The sequence below is a fragment of the Bos indicus genome, chromosome 4 (assembly GCF_029378745.1).
Source record: "Bos indicus isolate NIAB-ARS_2022 breed Sahiwal x Tharparkar chromosome 4, NIAB-ARS_B.indTharparkar_mat_pri_1.0, whole genome shotgun sequence".
Classification (NCBI taxonomy): Eukaryota; Metazoa; Chordata; class Mammalia; order Artiodactyla; family Bovidae; genus Bos; species Bos indicus.
The window spans coordinates 48,296,714-48,308,883 of NC_091763.1; the positions used below are offsets into that span (position 1 = coordinate 48,296,714).

The 12,170-nt window shown below is 42.4% G+C and overlaps 1 long non-coding RNA gene across 4 annotated transcripts in view; it reads right to left on the bottom strand.

Annotated features, from left to right (window-relative positions):
- Positions 1-12,170, bottom strand: part of LOC139182701 (uncharacterized) — a 697,507-nt gene that overhangs the window by 551,141 nt on the left and 134,196 nt on the right. For all 4 annotated transcript variants that reach the window (XR_011566223.1, XR_011566224.1, XR_011566225.1 and 1 more), the window contains exons 2-3: positions 4,696-4,865; positions 2,700-2,830 (exon numbers count right to left, since the gene is read on the bottom strand). This is a non-coding gene — a long non-coding RNA (uncharacterized lncRNA). The remainder of the gene's footprint in view (positions 1-2,699; positions 2,831-4,695; positions 4,866-12,170) is intronic.

Sequence of the window (12,170 nt, forward strand, 5' to 3'; positions counted from 1 at the left end):
TTAATACCTTGGAGATTCCTTTGCCTCTGCCTACCCCTTTGTTACTATCTCTGGCCTGTCTCCAATTACCACTCCTGCTCTTTCTTTATTTTCAGAGCCACTACCTGGTCTAGACTGTGAGTACTCCAACATGGAGAGTGAGATGGTTTCTTCATAGCCGTCCTGCTCCCAATCTCTCACTGCTTCAGTTATTTCTTGCCTGATTAACCTTACATATGATGGATGGCTTTCCATGTTTAAGAGTCATCAGAGGTTTTCTTACAATATATTCCAGCAATCCCACTCCTGGACATATATCCAGAGAAGACTCTAATTCAAAAGGATACATGCACCCCAATGTTCATAGCAGCAGTACTTACAATAGCCAGGACATGGAAGTAATCCAAGTGCCCATCAATAGACAAATAGATAAGGAAGATGTGGTATGTGTGTGTGTGTGTATATGTGTGTGTGTGTGTGTGTGTGTCTGTGTGTATATATATACAGTAGAATACTATTCAACCATAAAAAGAATGAAACAATGCCACTTACAGCAACATGGGTGGACCTAGAGATTATCATATTAAATAAAGTAAGTCAGAGAAAGACAAATACCACATGATATCACTTACACATGGAATCTAAAAAATTGATACAAATGAACTTATTTACAAAACAGAAATAGACATTTCTATTCTTATCTCTATAAGATCTTATATTCTTATAAGAATATAATCTTATATTTTTTTCTTATATTTTCTAATCTTTCTTATTTTCTTATAACCTTATATTCTTATTTCTATTCTTATCTCTATAGAGATAACAAATTTATGGCTACCAAAGCGGAGAGGGATAAATTAGGAGTTTGGAATTAAAAGATACAAGCTACTATATACAAAATAGGTAGAGAACAAGGACCTACTATATAGCACAGGGAACTATATTCAATACCTTGTAATAATTTAGAAAAGAGTATATATATATATATATATATATATATATATATATGAATCATTTTGCTTCATACCTGAAACTAACACAACATTGTAAATCAAATATACTGCAATATTTTGGGAAAAAGCAATCAAAGGCTTTCTATCACTTGTCACGTGAAAACCAAACTGAATCTGGGCTACAGTTTCTTCGGTTGTAAAATAGCCATGCAGATCTTGAGGAGTGATTTTCAAACTTTTGAGCAGCCCCAAGCCAGATTAAAGGAGAGCTTCTAGATTAAAGCACACAAAGAAACCAGATCATACCACTCCCACCACTGCCTCTTCCCCTGGCCAAGCAGCCTCCATAGATAAGTCACTGATCTGACAGTCTCTAAGCTCCTCTCTTGCTGCTGTAATACCTGGGATTTTCTCCTGAACTTAGATCCAGTGTCCCCCATCACAAAGTCTTGTCTTTCTTTACTAAACTCGGGTTTTTCTACCCTGCGCAGGGTTCAAGACACAAGCCCAAATTACCCATGGACATGATGGAGATTGAGGCAACTCAGAAGTTCAGCCTCATCCGAAGAACTTACAGGCCCAGAGCTGCCAGATCTTTCCAGTTTTCCAAACAAGCTAGAAATCTGACTCTTCCTTATAAAATCAAATCTCTTGATGTTTGTAGCTGTAACGGTTAATTTATGTGTCAGCTTGACTAGGCTGTGGTGTCCCACTGTTTAATCAAACACTGGTCTAGGTGTTGCTGTGAAGGGATTTTGTAGATGTGGCTAACATTTACAATCACTTGACTTTAAGCAGAGGAGATTACTCTCAGTAATGTGGGAGGGACTCATACAATCAGTGGAAGGCCTTAAGAGCAAAAAACTTACATTTCCTGGAGAGGAGGAATGAAGGATTCTGCTTCAAAATGTAACCTGGAAATCTCATGAATTTCCAGTCAGTTGGTCTCCCCTACAGATTTCAGATACCACCCTCATGATCATATGAATCAATTCTTAAAGATCAATCAATCTCTTTGTATACACACACACACACACACACACACACACACACACACACACACATACATACATATTCTTAAATAAACAAAATAAATGAAAAAGGAGAAATATCAACTGAAACTGCAGAAATGCAAAAAACCATAAGAGAACACTATGAACAATTATATGCCAACAAATTCAGCAGCCTAGAAGGAATGGACTATTTTCTATAAGTATACAGCCCCCACCAAACTGAATCAAGAAGAAATAATTTGAACAGACCAATCACTAGAAGTGAAGTAGAATCTGTAATATATACATATCCTTGGTTCTGTTTCTCTGTAGAACCTTGACAGATAAAGTAGCCAACTCAAATTTTTGTCAAACTCCATAGGCCAAACAGAACATATACCTGAACCCTACTTGCAAGCCACCAGTATGAAACTCAGCTCCCTACAGCACAGCTCATCTCCTCATGAGCTGCTGGTTCATACACACCAGGTCATTGCTGCCATTGTGCCCTTTTCCCACTGGTAACGACTTTTCTACCCAGTTCATCTTCTCAACAAAATACAACGCTTCCCAAAGGCACTAGGCTCAGGCTCATCTCTTTCAGGAAGCTTCTGTTATAATTTGATGCCATGATGATCCCCATGTATTACTTTTCATTCTTTCTACATTTAATGTTCACAGATAGGATGTACTATGTTATACTAGATTTATGATTTCTTAAATTGCTCTTGAAATGCTATCCACCTTATCTTTCAAATAATAATAAAGATCTCACCTTTAGAGCTTGTCTGCCATCATTCTACAACTTGTACTGAAAACAAATTGCTCTGGAAATGAGGAGACATGAGTTCCAGTCTCAACTCTTTGGGAAGGTCACTAGGCATCTCTGGGCTGGATTTCCTTCATCTGTAAAACAGGATAGAACTAGCTAATGGCTAAAATTTACTTACTGCTTACCATGTTCCAGGCACTGTTTTATGAGCTTCATGTACATTCATTCACTCACTTAATCCTTAAAATTTTATGAGGTAGGTACTAATATATAGAGGGTTTCCCAGGTGGCTCAGTGGTAAAGAATCTGCCTGCAAATGCAGGAGATGCAGGTTTGATCCCCGAGTCAGGAAGATCCCCTGGAAAAGGAAATGGCTACCCACTCCAGTAGTCTTGCCTGGAAAATCTCATGGACAGACAAGCCTGGCAGGCTACAGTCCATGGGGTCGCAAAAGAGTCAGATATAACTTAGCAACTAAACAACTATGTAGAATAAACTGAGACTCAAAAATATAAGGTAAATTGCCCAAGGCAGGCTTGTAAGCATTGGAATTGGGATTTAGATCCAAGCAGTCTGGTTCCTCAGAGAAGGCAATGGCATCCCACTCCAGTACTCTTGCCTGGAAAATCCCATGGACAGAGGAACCTGGAAGTCTGCAGTTTATGGGGTGGGAAGAGTTGGTCACGACTGAGCGACTGCACTTTCACTTTCACTTTCATGCATTGGAGAAGAAAATGGCAACCCACTCCAGTGTTCTTGCCTGGAGAATCCCAGGGACAGGGGAGCCTGGTGGGCTGCCGTCTATGGGGTCGCACAGAGTCGGACATGACTGAAGCGACTTAGCAGCAGTAGTCTGGTTCCTAAGCCCATGTTCCTAGTCCCATACAGCAAACAGACTTCTAATACATGTTGCATTGTTTCCAGCAGCTCTAAAATTCTATGATTCTAAAATCACCTTCAGTGTGCCCTTTATTATAAGCCACAAGGACTCATTAAATGTTTACTTAAATGAGTCAACTACCTTTCAGTTCATTTCCATTTTATTAGCATGATGGCCTGTCACATTATATATAAGCGCAGGGTGCTAGATTTGACTGAGACCACCACTGGTCACTAGTGACAGGTTCTAATCACAAGGTCTGACTTGGCCATCAAATGTCCTATCTATGCTTCATCCTATAGGTAGACTTTACATCACTTATAGGTCAGATATTTTTGAAACCATTGTTTTCTGAAACGTAAGATGAACAGATGTCTTTAGAATTAATTTGTAAGGCAGGGCTTTCAAAATGAATCTCAGGCTACCACTGATCATACAGTTGGGATCAAAATAGACAGCTCCAGCTGGTAACATAAGCCCAGAACAAGAGGTAACTTTTTGCCAAAAAGAGCAAAAACAATGATAATAAAAGATGAGATTTAACTTAGATATAGCAGACACTGTCAATATACTCTTGCCCAACCCCGAGGTCTTCAGGAAATAGTTCCTACACACACACCAACAGCTTCCAACCACAGGCACCTGTGTCTTTCTGCCCCAGAGCATGCTCACCCCAAACATAGCACAGGTCTGAAATGCCAAAGAACTTATGTGGCCAGGAGCAACCCTCAACCAATGAGGGATAAATAATCAACTTCCTCTCCTATCAGCAGGATGGCTCTGGGGCATGTTCTATACATTTTCTTGGAGGAAGGGAAGGGAGGGCTGGTTGCCCTGTGTGCTGGCCTCTGGGGTCCTCTATGGCCTTTGCTGAGACGGACTTATCTGTTCACCAGCATCAAACTGGAGAGACAGTTTAAATGCAGATTCCCAGTTTCTTTTTCTGGATGTTTTGATTCAGAGAGACTGGAGTGAAGCTAAGAACCCATATTTTGAACAAGTCTCCCGGAGAGTTCTGGTATTGTCTGACCTTGGGAAACACCAGCATAGCCCCTCCCGTTTCCTACCAAACACTGAACTTCCTGCTGTCCTGTGAGATAGGAAAGCCTCATGACCTACCGTCTCACACTGAGGTGGATGCACACAGCTTAGTATCATCATCATCTTTGTTCATCATGAAGCACGTTGGAGCAGAGGATATAAGGCATCCATGGTAAATCTTGGCACTGGTGGCAAATAGACTGATACGGCAATTTAAATATGGTAATCACAGAATTTTCAAAGCAGAACTGAGGAAGCAAAAGAAGAAAAAGATCTTTTGGTATTAATTCTAGTTATTTCAATACCATTAAAAAGGAGGAGGTTCTAAGAAAAGCCGCACAAAATCTCCGAGGGGAAAGAGGAACAGTAGCATGAAAAAAGAAAAGAATTACGTGTAATCTTTTACTAAAATCTACATTTAGACCTCTGATAATTATCTTACTTTAAAACAGCTGGAAAAAGAAATTAGCAAGTATTTATCTATAACTGTGTACCTTAAACATTAGACAAAATGTTTGCTCTTTGATATTTTATATAATAATGAATTTTGTAACATCACTTTTGAAGCATTTTCAAATTGAATATTGTATTTTAGTGAATAAATATGATTGACTTATGTCTCTTAAAGTTGATGTCAGCAAAATCTTCCACCCAAAGCAACTTTAGATTTCCAATCCCACAAAGTAAAGTTTAACTTTTTAAAATCTGATGCGAAATCTTATGTCAGCCTATTTTTTTCAAGAAGAACCTTTACCTGATGTAATAGTCAGAATATACTGGGTTGGACTACAGTTACAAATCACTTCAAGATTTCAGCAGCTTGACCGACCATATACATGCTCATCACAAGTAACCAGGGGAGTTCTGCTCATCCCAGTCTTTCAGAGGCCGAGCTGACAAGGTTTCATCTCAACATGTCCTTCCAAGTTCTCCATAGCACAGGGAAGGAAATATGGTAACTTGTGACACACTCCTGCCCACATTTCATTGGTCAAAGCAAATCAGTGATCATCCTAACTTCAAAGGGGTTGGGGAGTATCGTCTTACCATCCGGCTGGAGTGTTTGTCAGCAGCCCTAATGACGATCATATCTGATTTTGCATTTTACCTCCTTTGGACTTTTGTACCACATAACAGTTGACTCTATCTCCCCCTCCCCACCCCCCCCCCATTTGGAATTCATAGTATCAATTCAATAAACTTATATTTTCAGTCCAACAACAACAAAGCATTTTGGTCTTTTAGAACCATTGTATTCAGGCAAGGTATCGATTGTTTCCTAAAATCAGCATCCCTAGGACATCTCCTTTTGGCAGACCCAAGGTGCTCTAGCAATGGCACCCCACTCCAGTACTCTTGCCTGGAAAATCTCATGGGCAGAGGAGCCTGGTAGGCTGCAGTCCATGGGGTCGCTAAGAGTTGGACACAACTAAGCGACTTGACTTTCACTTTTCACTTTCATGCATTGGAGAAGGAAATGGCAACCCACTCCAGTGTTCTTGCCTGGAGAATCCCAGGGACGGTGGAGCCTGATTGGCTGCCGTCTCGGGTCGCACAGAGTCAGACACGACTGAAGCAACTTAGCAGCAGCAGCAAGGTGCTCTATGCAAGTTTAAAGAGAAGCTGGTAGCCCCACTGTGGCAGAGACAACTCGCTCACCAGACTGATGACTCTGCTTACACCACATAGGAGAGAGTTGCTGAGTTGCTACAGAGCCTGTCTTTCTCAGACCCTTGTACTAGGGGTGGTTACATGACTGAGTTCTGATCAAAGAAATGTAGATGGAAATGACCTTTCCCACTTTCAGGTCCAACCCTCAGATACATCCTGCACCATCTGATGCGCTCATCTCCTGGCTGGATATTGATGCCTGAGGCAACCTAAAAAGCCCCATGTTGGAGACGGCAGAGCCTCTGTCAGTCTGCTCTTCAAATGACTACATGACCCAGTCCTTCCACCAATTCCCTACAGCGTTAATGATACATATAAACCTTTATTAAAAAATAATTTTCCTTTTGAAGTTTATACAAATGAATTTTTATTATGAGAGATAAGCTTTAACAGTGATGGGGTAGTAGGATAAATGGACAAAATACTTCACACGTGAATTTTTTGGTTGTCCTCAACAATGACAAAGTCAGCTAATATAATTCCTTAGCAATCTATTAATCTCTGTCTGTTCTCTTCTGCGTAACTGCTGGATTAGTGTGTAACTGCTGCCCTGTGTGATTACAAGAGAATTTCCCAGTCAGTAAAGGAGGAACTGAATTATTATAGAGGAATTTGGAGACAGCCAGAGGGAGCCCTGCCAGTTTCTGGTTTTGTAAAAGTCTTCAGTTATCACTAACCACATAACATGGAAAAGAGATGTAACCCCAACATCAGTGACTGCCTAAGGCTGGCAGGCCATATTCTAAGCATCTCATGACAGAAATAATGTATAACGCATGAAATTAGACACACGATAGCATTGAAGTTTTTATCATGCTCATCAAATCCTATCCTCTCTAATATGTTGCAAATGTAATGTTGTCTTGGCCAAACTTATCCCCCGCCCCGCCCTGCCCAACCGCCCTGCACAAGGATAGGCTGTATTTCCCCGCTACCCTTGGTGTAAGGTGGGTCATGTGACAGACTTCTGCCCAACGAAATATGGGCACATGAGATGTGAGCCCTTCTCAGACCCAGTGGAGGACTCAAGACCCAAGAGGAAAGCAGAAACACTAACTGGAAGTAGCTGTGTCCTAAATGAATGCTTAGAATATCACCTCCCCCACCCAACCAGCTTGGGGCTATGATGTGAGAAAGAAAGAAACCACTGAGATTTTGTTACAGCAATTAGGACACTTCATTTCAGTTCAGTTGCTGGGTTGTGTCTGACTCTTTGTGAGTCCATGGACTGCAGCACGCCAGGCTTCCCTGTGTTAATTAGGACACAGCATACCTTAATGAATACATCAGAACTGTCGCATTTGCCTTAGAGAACCATGTGAAAGGTTAAAACTGGGTGGTTTGCAAAGTACCCTTTAATAAAGCTGTCAATCAAAATAAGAAAGCCTAGGGGCCCTAAAGGTGTACTCTAATCCTGCCCCTACTCCCACCCACCCTGTTCAGTTTGGCTCTTCCCAGTGGTTCAACACCACCTCCAGAACGCTTCTTGCCAGTGTCCGGCAGGAATACCATGACTTGGTCACCACCCACCCTCTCTCGGCTTCTTCTCTCTTTCTAGACTATTTAAGGAAATTTCACTCTTCTGAGCTTTAACTGCTATATATTCTTCCTTCTGCTAGACTGCTCTTTCCCCCATCTTTGCCTGTGAGCCCTACCTGTTCTACCTGCCACCCCGATTGAGGCCATCCTTCTAGAAGGCTCGGCTGGAAAAGATTGCCCCCTGCTCTGAACTCCCATTCTTCTTTCCCTGTGTGACTCCAAGGGTCCAACTCATGTTCCTGCTGTGTGATGGTGACAAGTAGACATCTCTGCTTGAGAGGGTGCAAGCTCCTTGCAGACAGAGATCCATGTGCCAGTACTCAGATGATATTCTATAATAAATGTTAAATGAACACATGAATAAATGGTAATGAATGCACAAGTCAATGAATATTTAAGTAGAATTCCACACAGCAGCTTGGATCAGAGACCCCTTTTCCTCCAAATTAGTCCACATGAAAGTACGTTTCCTTTGTGACATTCTGCCTAGCCTGATGGCCCTCCTATACAAAAATGGAGCATCTGGGCAGAGGTCACTGCTTGTGAGGAGCAGACATGATGGTTCAGCACTGGCCTCCAACTGAAATATCAAGATTCAGATGGAGACAAGAGTCTACAAGAATATAGGCGGGGGGAGGGGGGGGGAGGGAAGAAACAAACAAAAAAACCATTTAAGAAAATAGGGGAAGTTGCTTAAATTTGAGACATTTTCAAGTAAAAATAATTTCAGGTAAATATTATTTCTTGAACTTTCATTGGCATACAACACACACACACATAGAAAAGGGACCATTGAGCGGACAGCATGGTGACTGTTCACAAACTGGTCATACCATATAGCCAGCACCTCCTCAAAAACAGACCATTACCAGCAGCGCAGAAGCCTCTCCCCCTTGAGTCAGTAAATACTATTTTAGAAGAAAAGGAAGGAAGGAGAGAGGGGAGGGGTGACCAGGCATCTACTTGAATAGAAAAGGAGAAACCCAGAGCTGGCAGGCAGGGAGAGGAGGGGACAGCCCAGGGGAACTCACAGCCTCTCTGAGATACACCCATCAGGGCTTCTGATCTGCTGAAAATTCTCATGGTACTAATCAAACCCACATCATGGGTAACTGCAGCAAAGGTGGCCCACGCTTTGGAGGTGATGAGGATTCCTACCAGGTACAGAGCAAGGAAATGCATGCGCTGAACCCCAGCCTGGGAAAACCTGGCTCAGGCCCAGTGCCCCTCAACCCTTTCCCACTCCCAGCCCGTGCCCCTGGGTCCTTTCTCTACATCTGAGAGGCAGAGAGTCCTCTGTGCTTCCTTCCAGTGGGATGTGATTCCTGCCATACTCCAGCCAGAATCCTGGGCTTGGAAAGGAACAACCTTTAGAGTAATGGCCTCAGCAGCAGCTTCTATTGTACTTTATCACTTCTGGGGTCTCAGGACCAGGGCTCTGAGAGCAAGTTCCATCCAAGCTGGTCCACTAAGTCCTCCTCTCTCCCAACCACTGTGCTCTGCCCCTGAACAGGAAAAATCTCAGGAGTGCAGGATCTATCTTTGGCTTGGAAACTTCACTCCGTCTTTATTACAAACAACTTTGTTTCTGTCGGGATCGTGGGATGTGTGTAAGAGGTAGATGGAGATAGGTAGGTGACTAGACAGAGGTATAGGTAGATAGATACAAATACTTGACAGTCTGCAGGTAATCTGGAAGGCAGGGTCCCAGGGATGGGCTTCATATCCATTATATGGTGGATTTCTTGCTCACAAGGATATAAAGGCAGTTTTCGGTCTTATATTACTGTTCACTATTAATAAGGGAACAACAAAGAAAACTAATACACTGGATCAGCCAGAGGGGCTATAAACAGCCCCTTGAGCACTGTCGTTCATGAAAACAAATGTTAGTCAAAATGGGGTCCGTCCCAAGACCTACACACATCATTATCTCTACACATCATTATCCTCTGAAGATTTCTGTGCTGAGGTTTTTAAGAGGCGGTAGACTGCAGGGCTTTGGGTTAGGTGGTTCCATGCGAGGGAAGGGATGCCTGGGTTTTTGTTGCTCTGGGAGGCTTTAGGGTAGCATCCAATATTCCTGTTGCTTCCTTTAAATGCAAGGGAATCCACTGACTTTCAAAAAATAGATAGTTCATACAAATGATCCATTCAACATCTACTGAGGCCCTCTCTTTGCCAAGCACTGTGTTAGGTCCTGAGGAATTCAGTGATAAACAGAGCATTCACTGTCCCCAAGAACTCAGACTCATGGAGGAGGCAGCCTAGAAGGGATAGTAGTAATACCCTTCTCCTCAGAGGCATCTCCTTGGGATGTTGTGCAAATTAAATGAATGAATATATGAAAGTGTTTGTGCTTAGGCACTCAGTCATGTCTGACTCTTTATGACCCTTTGGTCATATGACTTATGACTGTAGCCCACCAGGCTGTCCATGGGATTTTTCATGGCAGAAAACCAGAGTGGATTGACATTTCCTACTCCAGGGGATCTTCCCAACCCAAGGATCAAACCCACCTCTCCTGTTTCCTGCATTGGCAGGCAACTGAACAACAACAATCAAAGTGCTTAGAGTAATGTAAGACACCTGGAAAGTGCCATGGAAGAATTTGTTCTTGGTGGTGGTGATACTACTATCACTTTTGTGGTGATCCCTAATGGATGAATGCTTTCCTCAGTCAGCTTGTCAGTTCAGTCGCTCAGTTGTGTCTGACTCTTTGTGACCCCATGGACTGCAGCATGCCAGGCCTCCCTGTCCATCACCAACTCCCGGAGTTTACTCAAACTCATGTCCATGGAGTTGATGATGCCATCCAACCATCTCATCCTCTGTCGTCCCCTTCTCCTTCTGCCTTCAATCTTTCCCAGCATCAGGGTCTTCTCCAATGAGTCAGTTCTTCACATCAGGTGCCCAAAGTGTTGGAGTTTCAGCTTTAGCATCAGTCCTTCCAATGAATATTCAGGACTGATCTCCCTTAGGATTGACTGGTTTGATCTCCTTGCAGTGTAAGGGACTCTCAAGAGTCTTCCCCAACAACACAGTTCAAAACCATCGATTTTTCAGTGCTCAACTTTCTTTACGGTCCAACTCTCACATCCATACATGACTACTGGAAAAACCATAGCCTTGACTAGACAGACCTTTGTTGGCAAAGTAATGTCTCTGCTTTTTAAAATGCTGTCTAGGTTTGTTATAGTTTTTCTTCCAAGGAGCAGTGTCTTTTAATTTCATGGCTGCAGTCACCATCTGCAGTGATTTTGGTGCCCCAAAAAAATAAAGTATGTCACTGTTTCCACTGTTTCCCGATCTATTTCCCATGAAGTGATGGGACCAGATGCCATGATCTTCGTTTTCTGAATGTTGAGCTTTAAGCCAGCTTTTTCACTCTCCTCTTTCACTTTCATCAAGAGGCTCTTTAGTTCCTCTTTGCTTTCTGCCATAAGAGTGGTGTCATCTGCATATCTGAGGTTATTAATATTTCTCCCGGAAATCTTGATTTCAGCTTGTGCTTTCTCCAGCCTGGTATTTCGCATGATGTACTCTGCATATAAGTTAAATAAGCAGGGTGACACTATACAGCTTTGATGTACTGTTTTCCCAATTTGGAACCAGTCTATTGTTCTATGTCCAGTTCTAACTGTTTCTTCTTGACCTACATACAGATTTCTCAGGAGGCAGGTAAGGGGGTCTGGTATTCCCATCTCTTGAAGAATTTTCCACAGTTTGTTGTGGTCCACACAGTCAAAGACTTTGGCATAGTCAATGAAACAGCATAGCACTGAAGTTGCTGAGTCATGTCCAACTCTTTGCGACCCCATGGACTGTAACCTACCAGGCTCCTCCATCCATGGAATTTTCCAGATAAGAGTACTGAAGTGGGTTGCCATTTCCTTCTCCAGGAGATCTTCCCGACCCAGGAATCAAACCCAGGTCTCCTGCATTACAGGCAGACGCTTTACCATCTGAGCAACCAGGGAAGCCCTAGTCAATGAAGCAGAAGTAGACGTTTTTCTGGAATTCTCTTACTTTTGCTATGATCCAACAGATGTTGGCAATTTGATCTCTGGTTCCTCTTTTTCCTAAATCCAGCTTGAACATTTGAAAGTTCTTGGTTCATGTAGTATTGAAGCCTTGCTTGGAGAATTATGAGCATTACTTTGCTAGCATGTGAGATGAGTGCAGTTGTGTGGCAGTTTGAACATTCTTTGACATTTCCTTTCTTTGATATTAGAATGAAACCTGATCTTTTCCAGTCCTGTGACCACTGCTGAGTTTTTCAAATTTGCTGGCATATTGAGTGCAGCACTTTAACAGCATCATCATTTAAGATTTGCATTCCA